Below are 12743 nucleotides of genomic sequence, written 5' to 3' on the forward strand. Positions count from 1 at the left end.
GTTCAGAAGGAGATGATGTTATAAACAGATAAACAGTATCGATAATCGTAAACTTCCACTTTCAAAAATTTTTTTCTGGGATATGATCAACACCGGTGTTAAACAAGTGACAAATTGCACTACAGAATGGGACCCACATATTCTATAGCGCAATAAGCTGTGGACCGCGGCCCAGCTGTAAGACTTCTCAACTCTAGTACTGTACACTGGAACCAGGAATCGAATCCTATTAAAATAATCTGATGTGTACACCACATGACTTTCTTGTACGGAATATTAAATTATACGCATTTTTTCTTGCATTTCGTTTAAACTTATTGGACTGAATTCAATCTACTTCGCCGAAAGCGCATAAACCACAATAGAATAAATGCATTCTTTAAAATTCACTCTGTTTACCATAGCGACACTCTGGCGCTGGGTTTACTTAACAGTATTATATTTCATTCATATTATAACTCAGAATGCACAAAATGTATATCATTTAAAGAATTATCTAATCGTTGCCACATGTTCTATTCAAATAACTAAATAAAGCTAAAACTATGTATAAAGAAATTAAGCAAACAAAACAAAACAGAAACAGTTTTTCACAGACGATTGAGTATTTCTCATTTAATTAATTCAGTTCTCACTTCGTGAGAAGGAAAAAATACATAAAAACTCAAAATATCTATATTAAAAATTACGAAGTAAATCTCAAACGCTTATTTCCTCGAAAAAATTCCAGAAAGAATTAAGCATGATTTATTTGGCAATAATAAATGAATGCGTTATCTTTGTTGTTGTGAAGCTAAGTTTCTCTAGATTGCCAACAAATCCACTAGTCTCCTGTTTCAAATGTAACCGTCAATGGCCGCCATTAAAACAGGCTTAGCGGGAATTAAACAACTTTAAAATTGCTGATAATTCTAAAAATATTGCACACAGATTTACTAAAGGCATAAAATCCTTAACCGGAAGATAAAAACAACATAATTCAATCATTTTTAAAGCAAAAAATGTACAATTTACAAACATATAAGAGTAAAGAAACTGAGATCACTACCCGGGTAATAGAGTGGATATATATATAAATATATTTATATACGTTTGGTGCTGCCGATTGCAACCAAAATACGAGGTGCACATCTACATGTTATAACAGTCCTATATACAAAATTTCAACGTTCTGAGGCTACTCGTTTTTGAGTTATGCGAGACACGTACGTACGCACGTACGTACATACGTTCGTACAGACGCTACGAAAAATTCTCTTCAGAATTCATTTTAAAGCAGTTTTATAATTTTTATTTTTAAGGAAAAGAGTATTTTATTCTGTCCTTACGTACAGATATGACACAAAAACATCGTTAAATTGCATTCGATAGCGGTCAAAATGGATATTTTCGTTGAAATATGCTACCTGAAACTTTTCGCGATTACAATACTTCCTTTTTACTTCGTACAAGGAAGTAAAAATGTCTGCACAGGAGATTTGCGGTTTTGCCCATGCTTAAAACGAGTACGACCTAGTTTGCCTTAAAAGTTCTCTGCCAAGCAACCGTTCCCTTTAGGTAGACAGTCCTCGCCTGCTTTGCTATTATCCAAATAATACTACTCTCGTCTTACAGAATAAGATAAAAACTCACGTGGAACACTTTACAGCAATTTCTTAAAATTCATATCTTTGGCCCTTCATTAATTTTCGGTTTCTGGAAAGCAGTTTTGTTCAGAAAAAATATTAATGGCCTACGAATAAAATAGGTATCTGAAAGTGATGGCTTGAACGGAGACCCACTATATTTGCCGCCAACGCAATAAATGGGGGTAATTTATTTACGTTATGCAATAGCATTCAATGAGCAGATATACACTAGTCTCTTGCGATACTAGTTTAGTTCTTTCCCTGACCGAGCTCGTAAGTTGACGTTCTTGTATCTCAAATCAGTTTTCGTCATTGAAATGTGATTAATTCGCGCTAGCCCCCCAAAAATCGTTCAAATGTTTTTGTTAAATTTTTTCGACGTAAGAAAAATATATTTATAATGAACAAACACGGTATATAAACAAAGTAAAACTCAATAATTTAAACTTTTTCGTAAAACATAACAAAAGATAGTTTAAAGAAATAAATAGATGCTTACACATTAGATTAGCGTATAACATGCGTATTAAATTCCCCCCTCTCGTTTTTTTCTTAATTTTATTTTCTTCTTCAGTAGCTCTTTTCTTTTTCACCGCACTTCCGGCACTTTGATCCGAAGGGTAGTTCCAACTAGTTCAATGAGGTTTGTTTGTTTCTCCTATTAGAATGTTTCTGAAATGAGTTAAGCAAGCGCCATTAAATAAAGGCGTTACACGACCAATTGCAGTCATTTCAGGGTATTTCTTTAAAATAAAGTCCGAAACTTTTCTCACATTCTCAACACATCCTTTGTCTCACTTAAAGACAAAGTGACCTCCTCCACTTCTGGCTCATCTACAGTCTCTTGCAGAAATTCCATTTGCTGTTGTGGTTGTAGTTCCATCAGACCTTCGTCCATCGTCGTCAGTTCTTCGGAATGTGAGGTGACAAGCTCTTTGATGGCTCCCGTGTCCGCTCCTCAGGTCCATGGATTTTTTTCAAAGTCCACAATCTCCTCCAGCCCTTCCTGTTCATGTCCAAATCGATCAAAGTTCAGATTTGAGAGTCTTCTGTGCTGCAACTGCTTTGATGTCAAAGCCGATAGCTCGTATCTCAAATTTTGTCTCGTAAATTTGACAGAGGCCAAAAACTGAACCTAGTGACTGCTCGTATCTCAAAAAACTCGTATGTTGGGTCCGCGTAGCTCAAGGTACCACTGTATATATTTCGCGATTTTTTATGCTTATGATTGATTAAAATGTTTCCTTACGTTAAGTTAAGAAGATAGTAAGGAATTCAATGAGAAAGAGTGAAAACCTTATACATCTGCTTTTATTAAAGACAAATTTAAACGAAATGAAATGAAATCTTATGTTCTACAGAATAAGGCACACAAAAAAAGTGAAAAACATTCTCGAGCTAATTTTAATATATGTTTTTATTCATATCTCTTTCTAATTAAAAAAATAATTCTAATAAATCAGGATTCAACGGCTTTGCACATTCTTCTGAGGGCAAGCATATTTTGTATTCATGTTAACTACTAACAGCATTGCAACCGACAGCGTGTTTTTATATATTTGCATTTTTGTTCCTTTTGCTATCAATGTTAACGGGATTTACAGGACTAAAATTAGAATGGTAGTTGTTCCTCGAACAACATTTATAAATGAGGAAACAGCCTTTAAATATTAAAACCGTACACCAATATGCATTTTATGCATGGAAAATGCCTTTTTCAGTAAATGTTTTGAATTTCAAGCTTTTTTTTTTTTCGCTTGAGTATAATGGTGATACATATTTCACAAACTTAGCAAAATCCGTATCAATGCCATCTCATTTCTTGAACAAGGTTCCAATGTAATAACCAGCACAGATGCCAGTGATATATGGACAAAATAGCAGAGGTGCATGTTCCTCTATTCTTTTTCGAACGACATTACGTTTCCTAACGCGAGAGTTAATATAATAAGAACGAAAATCATTTGAAAGATTTCCTTTATGTCCTGCTGACTGTGGCTCAGTTTCAGATCGTTGCAGAGATACATCGGCAAAAAGATCAGTCTTATTTTGTTCTTCAATCTCTTTTAATTTTAGTTCTGCGTATTCATTGACTAACGTACTTACACGAAGAACATCAAATGGATCGTTTTTGGCGTCTAGAAGAGGTGTCTTGAGTCTTTCAAAATTAATCAGTGGGAGTGACGTCTTAGTCTTCCGTCTTGAAGATTCCTTTCCGTTTGTTAACATTTGAAATCGTATTTATAAGCAATCCTTGCCTTGAATTCTTCAGTTTGTTGTGTCTTCTGGTATAGTCAATATCGTCACTCGAATTATTCTCGTGTTTTTGGCCGTCAATGATATTATCACCAGAATCTGGCTTTATTTGAACTTACGTGAGCGAAGTTTAGTTTCATTGTTACTGTCTCGCTTTAAAAAGAGTTATTTTCACTATCCAGTGTAAACTGACTAGCGTGAGAGGAATCCATTCTGTAGAATCCTGTCGATAGGCCAGCTAAATTGCTATCATCTTGTATGTGCATGTTTCCACTAATTGTGTCGATGTTCTCCTTACATTTCTCCAGGGGTTTCTTAACATTCTGTATCAGATTCAGTCTTAGTGGAGGTTTCATTTTCTATGTATTGATTATAAGTTACTTCACAGTTTTCAGCATCTATAATGGCGACTTCTTCTGATTCAGTGTAGCCAGATCCATGACATGAGTTATTATCCAATTCTTCTCCATTGGTAACTTTTTCATCAAAGTAAGGTACTTCATTGCAAATTTCATGTATGGTGTCTTCTTTAATTGTTACAAATACGCTGTCTTCAAAACATTCATATCTGTCCTTTGGAGGAATTTGACTGTTTGCAGAGATATCAGTTTCATCACATTCTGTATATAGATATATTACATTAAAGCCATCCAGTCGATTTGTATTTCTGATGTTGATGCTGCTCATGCTTATCTCGTCATGCGTGAATGGATTCATACATTGGATATTTTTATTTTTGTTCAAAATTGGATGTTCCGTATATCGCCCTTCAAGTGTTTCTCTACTAAGGCTTCTTCCACTATCATTTGCATCAGCATCAATTAGATCAATCAATTTTTCACTTTCATCAGTTCTCATTTCGTTTACCGAGAGTATTTCCTCGGAAATTTCTTTCTTTTCGTTAACAGTAGAACTTTCGAGAGAGATACTTCTTTTTTGATTATATACATGACATTCATGTACAAACGGCAGAAAGTTCAATAGCGTTTTTTCGATTAATACATTTTTTAGTTGGAGACATTGATAGGTCCATCATGTTACGTTCTACATCAGAATATCTAATTAGAATATCATTGGCTTGCAAATTGTTTGCGATAATTTTATTACCTGCATAAAATAATACAAAAATAATTGTTATATAAAAGAATATAACCATCCAACTTGCCTGCAATCCAAGATAGGTAAAAGCAAATACCGCAATCGCTGTTGGTATCAAGGAAGAAGATGTTAAAAATATTTTACGCAGCAGTCCACGCATTATGTACTGCAATCGCCGTTTTGCGGCTCACTGTAATACTTCTTTGGCAATATGAAGCAACTCCAATGATGGAACACAGCAATAACTTTTATTTAACACTCAAAAATGGCGACATACAAACAAGAAAAAAAAAACATATTCTAACATTTAAAAATAAATTACATTCTTTGTGCGAGAGTCGCACGAGGCACTCGAGTCTGGTTTCAAATATTGCCATTCACAAATACCTTAATGTTCATCTATTTAAATTATTTAAACTACAAGATTTTAATATTATTTAAAGCTGTTACAACCTCTCCCCCAACGGAGAGACTTTTGCCGAAGGGAAAAGTTCTGTAAAATTCGAAAGTTTATAAGCTCGGCTTGCTAAATTGCTTAAAGAGAAAAGATAACTGCTCTCATAAGTTTCCAAATTTTCAGGCCGAAAATTTTAAGTTTTAAACAAGTATTTTTACACCACATTTAAATAGGAAGAAAATGGACCAGTGTTCAAATTAGTCTTCTTTTATTTTTCTTGACGGCGCCTAGATCTCTTCCATGGTGGACCAGTTCCTCGGCTATAATTCACAGCAAAGCCTTTCCTCAGTTCATCTGTGCCTTTCCGATAATATTCATTTGTCATTTGCTTTCGACAATTGTTTTCTTCGTCTATTAGTAGCGGCTTTGATATTAAATCAAAAGCCGAAAGATGATGATAACGCTGCATTGCAAAATGATTCTCAATATTAATTTCTTTATGGTTTTTCAAATTTTCGTGAAAATCTTCCACGTTTAATTCCGGTGATTTAACTTCTTCAAAGATATCTCTGGATGCTTTATTTTCTTCTTTCATCGGTTTCAAGATCTTCTCTTCAGCTATTTTTCTTTTCCTTTGAACTCTAGTAGAGACGGCATTAACCTGGTGAGGATGATTATCAGGTTCCTTTCTTTGTTTATTCAACAGTGCAACAGTTCGATTGCCTCATCAATACCTTCCTTTGTCGAGTTCATTTCTAATAATGGCAGCCTTAGTTATTACTCGCCCAAGATCGCAGTTTAGTTCGATCTCAGCCAATGGTAAACAGGTTGGATTCAAGTCTAATGGCTGTTGCACCCACACATTTTCACCTGTCAGCATTTCCGGCGTGATGTATTTGCGACAAACTATATCAATACTAGCACCTGAATCCCTTAATATAGGAATTTTATGACCATTTACGTAACCCATACTAGTATAAGGTAATAGAAATTTATCCTCTGGTTTTGCACTAATTCTGTTAAGATTATCAGGAGAGTCAGTACTATTCTTAAGTTTTGGACATTGGGGTCTTAAATGTTGATAGGACCCACACTGATAGCATTGTGGCGTCTTTCGTTTTTCATATTTATCATCTGGACGTGGACTTCTAGGTCTATGAAACAAGCTTTGCGTATTTAATCCTGATGACAATTTTTTTTCAGTTTTATTTTTATTATCTGAACTCAATTTACCTTGAGTTATTGCATTGTATCTTTCTTTCTGCCTATCCACTACAGGCTTTTTTTGAAAGTTTCCGCAAACGTTTTCGTAGGCATCAAGTTTTTCAGCTAATTTTTTAGATGAAATCTAAAATCATCTCTACCCACTCATCAAGAAAATGATCTCGAATTTCAGGAGGAACTCGACGTTTAAGTTGGTCAAGCACCATCAAATCTAGCAACTGATCAAAAGTCTTAACTCCTAAACCAGTCACCCATTCCTTGCAATAATTTTCTATTTCATAATTGAAATCCACCCATGTGGATTCGGTACTTTTTTGATGTTTCATAAATTTCTGCCTAAACTTTTCCTGGCTTAGTTTAAACCGTCTTAAGAATAAATTTTTCACGTGTTCATAGTCTTTAACTTTATCGGAGGGTTCTCTAGCTATTAACTGGGTTACTTCGTAAGGAAGTAGTCCTAGTAAATGAGATACAAATTCTTCTTTATCAATTTTAGCCCATTCTGCTTGCCTTTCAAACAATAGCAAATATAGACTGATATCTCCTTTCTTGTCATCGAATTTCTGCATAAGGTGACGCAGCTCCGTTTTCGGCCGGATCTGTCCGGTATTTTGAGACTTTATCTCTGCTTCAAGTCTTGTGTGTGTGTGTGTGATTATGGCAAAGCCTCGAGCGCTATCTGCCTAAGGGGAGGGATGCCTTCGTGGAGGACTTTCTAAGGGAAACTGGCTCGTATACACGTTACACATGGGGAAAACCACGAAAACACCCATGCAGCCAGCCCGTTCGCGGGATTCGAACCTCGGACCGAACTACCAGTGTTCAGCGACTTTACCGCTCGGCCGCTGGTGGGTCTGCTTCAAGTCTTAATCTCTCTAATTCATACTGTTCGTTCCTTCTCCGCTCTTCTGCTTCTTCCTGTCTCCTACGTTCTTCTCTTTCCTCCCTCTCTTTCCGTTCTTCTCTTTGCCTTTCCTCCCTCTCTTTCCGTTCTTCTCTTTCCCTTTCCTCTTTCTCTTTCCGTTCTTCTCTTTCCTCTCTCTCTTTTTCTCTTTTCTCCCTCTCTTTCCGTTCTTCTATTATTGTGTCTAAGACTCCTTTGACGAATACTTCATCATAATCACTACTTTCAACAATTTTCTGTTTTAAATCGACTATTTTCATATCTGCAGTCACATGAACTCCCAGTTCAGCCGCGAGATTTTGCAAATCTTCCTTACGAGCTCTTCCCAAGTAGGAAATTTTTTTATGTTTAAAATTAACGAACACTGTGTTCTTTATATTTCCTCAAAATAGCTCAATTCAATTACTTTAGTTAATTAATGCAGTCAGGAATCACGAAATTAAATGCACTTTGTTAAGTACGTATACCTCAAAAATGAAATATTTAAATTATATGAAGTTCATTCTCTGTACCACATTAATTGTGATTAAAATAAGAATAATAACATAGAGCAATATATATATTTACCGTCTGGACAACTAAAATGAATATTAAATATAATATCAAATACGGTAATAAAATAAGACAATTTATTATTAACAGGAAGTAATAATCTGGTATCACTAATATTGCGTTCAGTGATGAACTAATAACATAAAGCAATTCTATATAAACATTAAGTAATAATCTGGTATCACTAATATTATGTTCAGTGATGAACTAATAAAATAAAAATACGCACGATTATTCGATCTCGGTCAGTGCCTCCAAAATAATTAAGACTGTAATACTTCTTTGGCAATATGAAGCAACTCCAATGATGGAACACAGCAATAACTTTTATTTAACACTCAAAAATGGCGACATACAAACAAGAAAAAAAAACATATTCTAACATTTAAAAATAAATTACATTCTTCGTGCGAGAGTCGCACGAGGCACTTGAGTCTGGTTTCAAATATTGCCATTCACAAATACCTTAATGTTCATCTATTTAAATTATTTAAACTACAAGATTTTAATATTATTTAAAGCTGTTACATCACTCACACCACCTAAAAGCGGTTTTCAATTATAAAATAGCTGATCTCTAAAGCTTTAAATTAGCAAACAAAATTACTTTCTGAAAGCAGTTCACTCCAGAAACGAAATAAAACTTTATTTGAAGTGAATTGTTTCGACTTTATTCCCAACAATGTTTTGTCTCTTTGTTACGTAATAAGACTGCTGATTTTTTAAGAATAGACTTCCTTAACAATGTAAGAGGTTATTAGAAACTGCATGAAATAATCCTTTTTGATTTGTTGGAGACTTTTATGAATTATAAATAACGATAAATATTTTAATGTCTTCTTTTTAAGTTTGTACTGTTACACTGAAATTTTCAGTGCATAAATCTGGAATAATACCTGTGACCGCGAAATTAAAAGCTACAGAAATTATAAAATTTTAATTTAAGAGTATAAGCATATTTCAGATTCACTAATGTAGTAGTTTAAAAGGTTTTACAAGCCAACGCAAATAAAAAAATCTCTGTTATAAAAACATAATAAAATTTGAAAAAGAGAAAGAATTTTAAGGAATCGGACTGTATATTTTACTCTTTCATTGTATTCCAAAATATGTATTTTAAGGCTATTTTAAATTTTAAGAGCAACTTAGATGGCGAATTCACTTGAACGGTAATTTTGAAAGCTACAATGTGTCCAGAACGCGATAGTTAACTTATATCATGTCCCATGTCATAAAATGCATGAGTACTGAATAAACTAGAAGTTATTCTTGAATAAATTTAATTAAATCATTAAAACTTTTCTAATAAATAATATTAGTTCTCTTTGGGTTCCTTCCTTTAAAAGCTGCAGCTACTAATTATGTCACTTAAGAAGGGAAACAGTCTTTTTTAAAACTTCTAAAAGTTCACTTAAGTTTGGCGAAGATTGTTTAGATATTTAGCTTTTGATACACTGTCCCAGTACCTATATTTTGATCCTGGAACGATCTACGAGGGCTATCCAGAAAGTAGCTTACGTTTTGGAATAAAAAAATAAACAAAGTATAGGAAACAAATTTTATTATATACAGATGAAAGCCACACTCAAATACTACTTTTCTACATAGTCACCATACATATTAAGGCATTTATCGTAGCGATGTACGAGCTTGGAAATTCCTTCGTCGAAAAATTCGGCCGCCTGCGCCTTCAACCACTTCGTTACCTCTTCTTGCCTTCCATCTTGCACAAAACTTGTGGTAACCAAGCTTTTCGCTGATGATTTCGTGCAACAAACTTCGCGAAATTTGTGGAAAACTCAAAGAAAGTTCCGTTATTGTGAAATTTCGATTTTCACGGACTTTAGCATCGACTTTTTCGAGAAGTTCGGCGGTCACTATGCTGGGTCTCCCACTTCGATCTTCGTCGTGAACATTGGTTCGGCCATTTTGAAATCTTATGACCCACTGACGCACTCCACCTTCAGTGATAATGTTGTCCCCATACACTTCACGAAGCTGCCGATAGATTTCTATCGGTTTACAGTTTTTTGCAGTCAGAAACCTTATTAGTGAGCGCACCTCGCAGCTCGCGGGATTTTCAATTAACGCAGACATTTCAAACCGTCACAGTATCTGAACGGAGCACAGCACGAACCTCTCACTAGCACGGCTAGATGCAGACTGAGCTGCGCAACGCTCTGACCCCAAGATGGCCGCGCTAGCCCCGCCCCTAGCGGACACAGACGGAAACGTAATCTACTTCCTGGATGGCCCTCGTATAATCGTTATGAAGAAATAAATATACATGTCGTTTGACTCCCGTGGTGCAAAAATTGAATAGGGTATTTAATTTCAAAATTTGCAATTTTTGTTATCATTTTCACCTTGAAACGAGGCAATCGTTAATTACGAGTAAATTAGAAAAACTCTATATTTGAACTCGAGGAAATCAAATCAAATGTAGTGCAGCAGAGAATGTGTAAAATTTAACACGCCGTACATAGGAGTCGTGTACTGGTCCACATCAGCTTTTATTACAATGTATTTTTGTGCACGACATAATTACTGACTTATGCATATGTCGTGGCACTCTTTTATATAGTGTGCATATATTTAAATAAAGAACAATTTAAAAAAGTGTTCTCGCACGGGGCTGAATTCAAAAGCCTAGGCTAATTTTTCATGTTCTATTTTGTCCTGGGCTGTTCGGTCGTGGGCTACGTTGTCGGGAGCTGTTTTCTTTGGTCGTTTTCTCTTGGACAATTTTTTTCATTTTCGAAATTGGATAAAGAGTTAGTACTTATCCGAAGTGCAGCCGTGAAAATCGTATCTACATAAATTAATATTAAAATACGCAGTTCAGTTATTCGTAATTTCTGATGACGGTCAAGTCAAATTTTTGAGAAATGTACGCGGGTTTTAGTATAACGTATTTTAAAATGTTTCCTTCTCGGCCACAGAGCGCATAGATAGTAATATAATTAAAATTATTCGCAGTTATCTAATAAATTAACCTCAACAGTGGACGCTGTAGTTACATCTATGGTTCTTAGTTATTTATATCTATGGTCTATTAGTCTATGGAATGCGTGCAGAGCAAGAGGAAAGTTGCCTGTCAAATAAAGAGAAGAAAATCCGGCGTTTGGTATAATTTCCAAAAGGAAAGTTGGAAAAAAAAGAAAGAACGTAACAAAGATTCGGAGGCAAGAACAACGAAGTTAGTAAACGTCACGACCTGTTAAGTAAACGTCCAAGTCAGATTGAAGAAGGACAAAGAAAGGCGAAAGGCCCAGAAAACTACAATCCCAGAAAGAAGGCAAGGGTGTTGGAACAAGTGGGCAATTGCATCCAAATCTACGATGGAAATGAACGCTTGACAATGAACAGGTGCAGTGAAAATTAGAAAGATCCTGCGACCATGAAAGGAAGAAGGAAGTCAGCCGAGATGGTGGAAGCTAGCGCTCGCAGCAACATGTCCCCAAGAAATAGTTCTGTAGCTGCAGAGAACACTTAAGTACCGCAAAAATCGATGAGGATTAGAGACAGAGCGACAAAAAAGAAGATGCCTGAAGAAGACCATGTTCACCATTCGCAGAAAAGGGTTTGGATGAACAAGATATTTTTGCCCACGTGGAATGAAGTCGTCTAGGACAGCATGAAGGATTAAAACATGAGTTGAAGTTTCATTTATTTCAAGTGTTATCTTAAGCGTAAAATCTTCCGAATATGCTTTCACTTTACTTCAAAGGAGGACTTAAGTTGTTAAGCATAGTAAGAAACTCGTTTTCTTAATGAGTTCGTCTGCTTCCTAAGAAATTATTTCTATGTGTGAAACCGCACCGCGTTGTGTTAGTCGAAAGTCTCTAAATAGTTAGAAAGATTTGGCAACAATTAAAAATGAATAGCCACTAGAGTACGTATTTTTGTATTACTTTTGTTAATGTTATATTGTATTCTGAAACGAATCATCTGTTATATTGTAATCTGAAACGCTTAAAATCTAAATAGGGTAAATAAATTAAACTTAGATTTACACAAATAATGACCCTGTAGCTAATTCTATATATTGAAAGCTTTATTAAAAACTATACTCCTGGAAATTGTAATTAATTTTTATATAATAATTCTTCATCGCGTTCAATTAAGGTAAAAAAAGGAAAATTTATTAAGCGAAAGACCGATAGCTTTGTGTATTTAAACGACAATTTTGTTTTCTTCGTAATATGTAGAAATATATAAAAGTATTATTTAGATTTCTCAGTTGTGGAGTCATTAGGTATTTTTTGAAACCAGGAAAGATGAAAAATGAGCAGTCCCTTCGCCAGGATTCGAACCTTGGACCTCTCGAATACGCGCCGAGTGTGCTGGCCATTACACCCACGAAATCATGCTAAGAAGGCGAATTCTTTTATGTTAAATCACTGTTTACTAATGTTACAATCGAAGGATCACTAAATTATCTTCAAACTAGGCTTCGAGAATTACATTTCACGCATACGGAAATTGAAGCATAGGTTATTTCTTTCACTAAAATCTCTTGAGTTAAACACATTTTGTTTCCCAAAAATGAACATTATCTCCAACTTAAAGGATTAACTCCCCTCAGTCCTGTACTTTCTGACATTTACTTGCATTATTTTGATGTCAAATTATTTGAGAAACTATCTTTTCGTTTCTGCATTCGCTTCGTATAGGACACTTT

Source organism: Stegodyphus dumicola, chromosome 12 (genome assembly GCF_044657685.1).
Source record: "Stegodyphus dumicola isolate Sdum_Otavi_A_Nest chromosome 12, ASM4465768v1".
Classification (NCBI taxonomy): Eukaryota; Metazoa; Arthropoda; class Arachnida; order Araneae; family Eresidae; genus Stegodyphus; species Stegodyphus dumicola.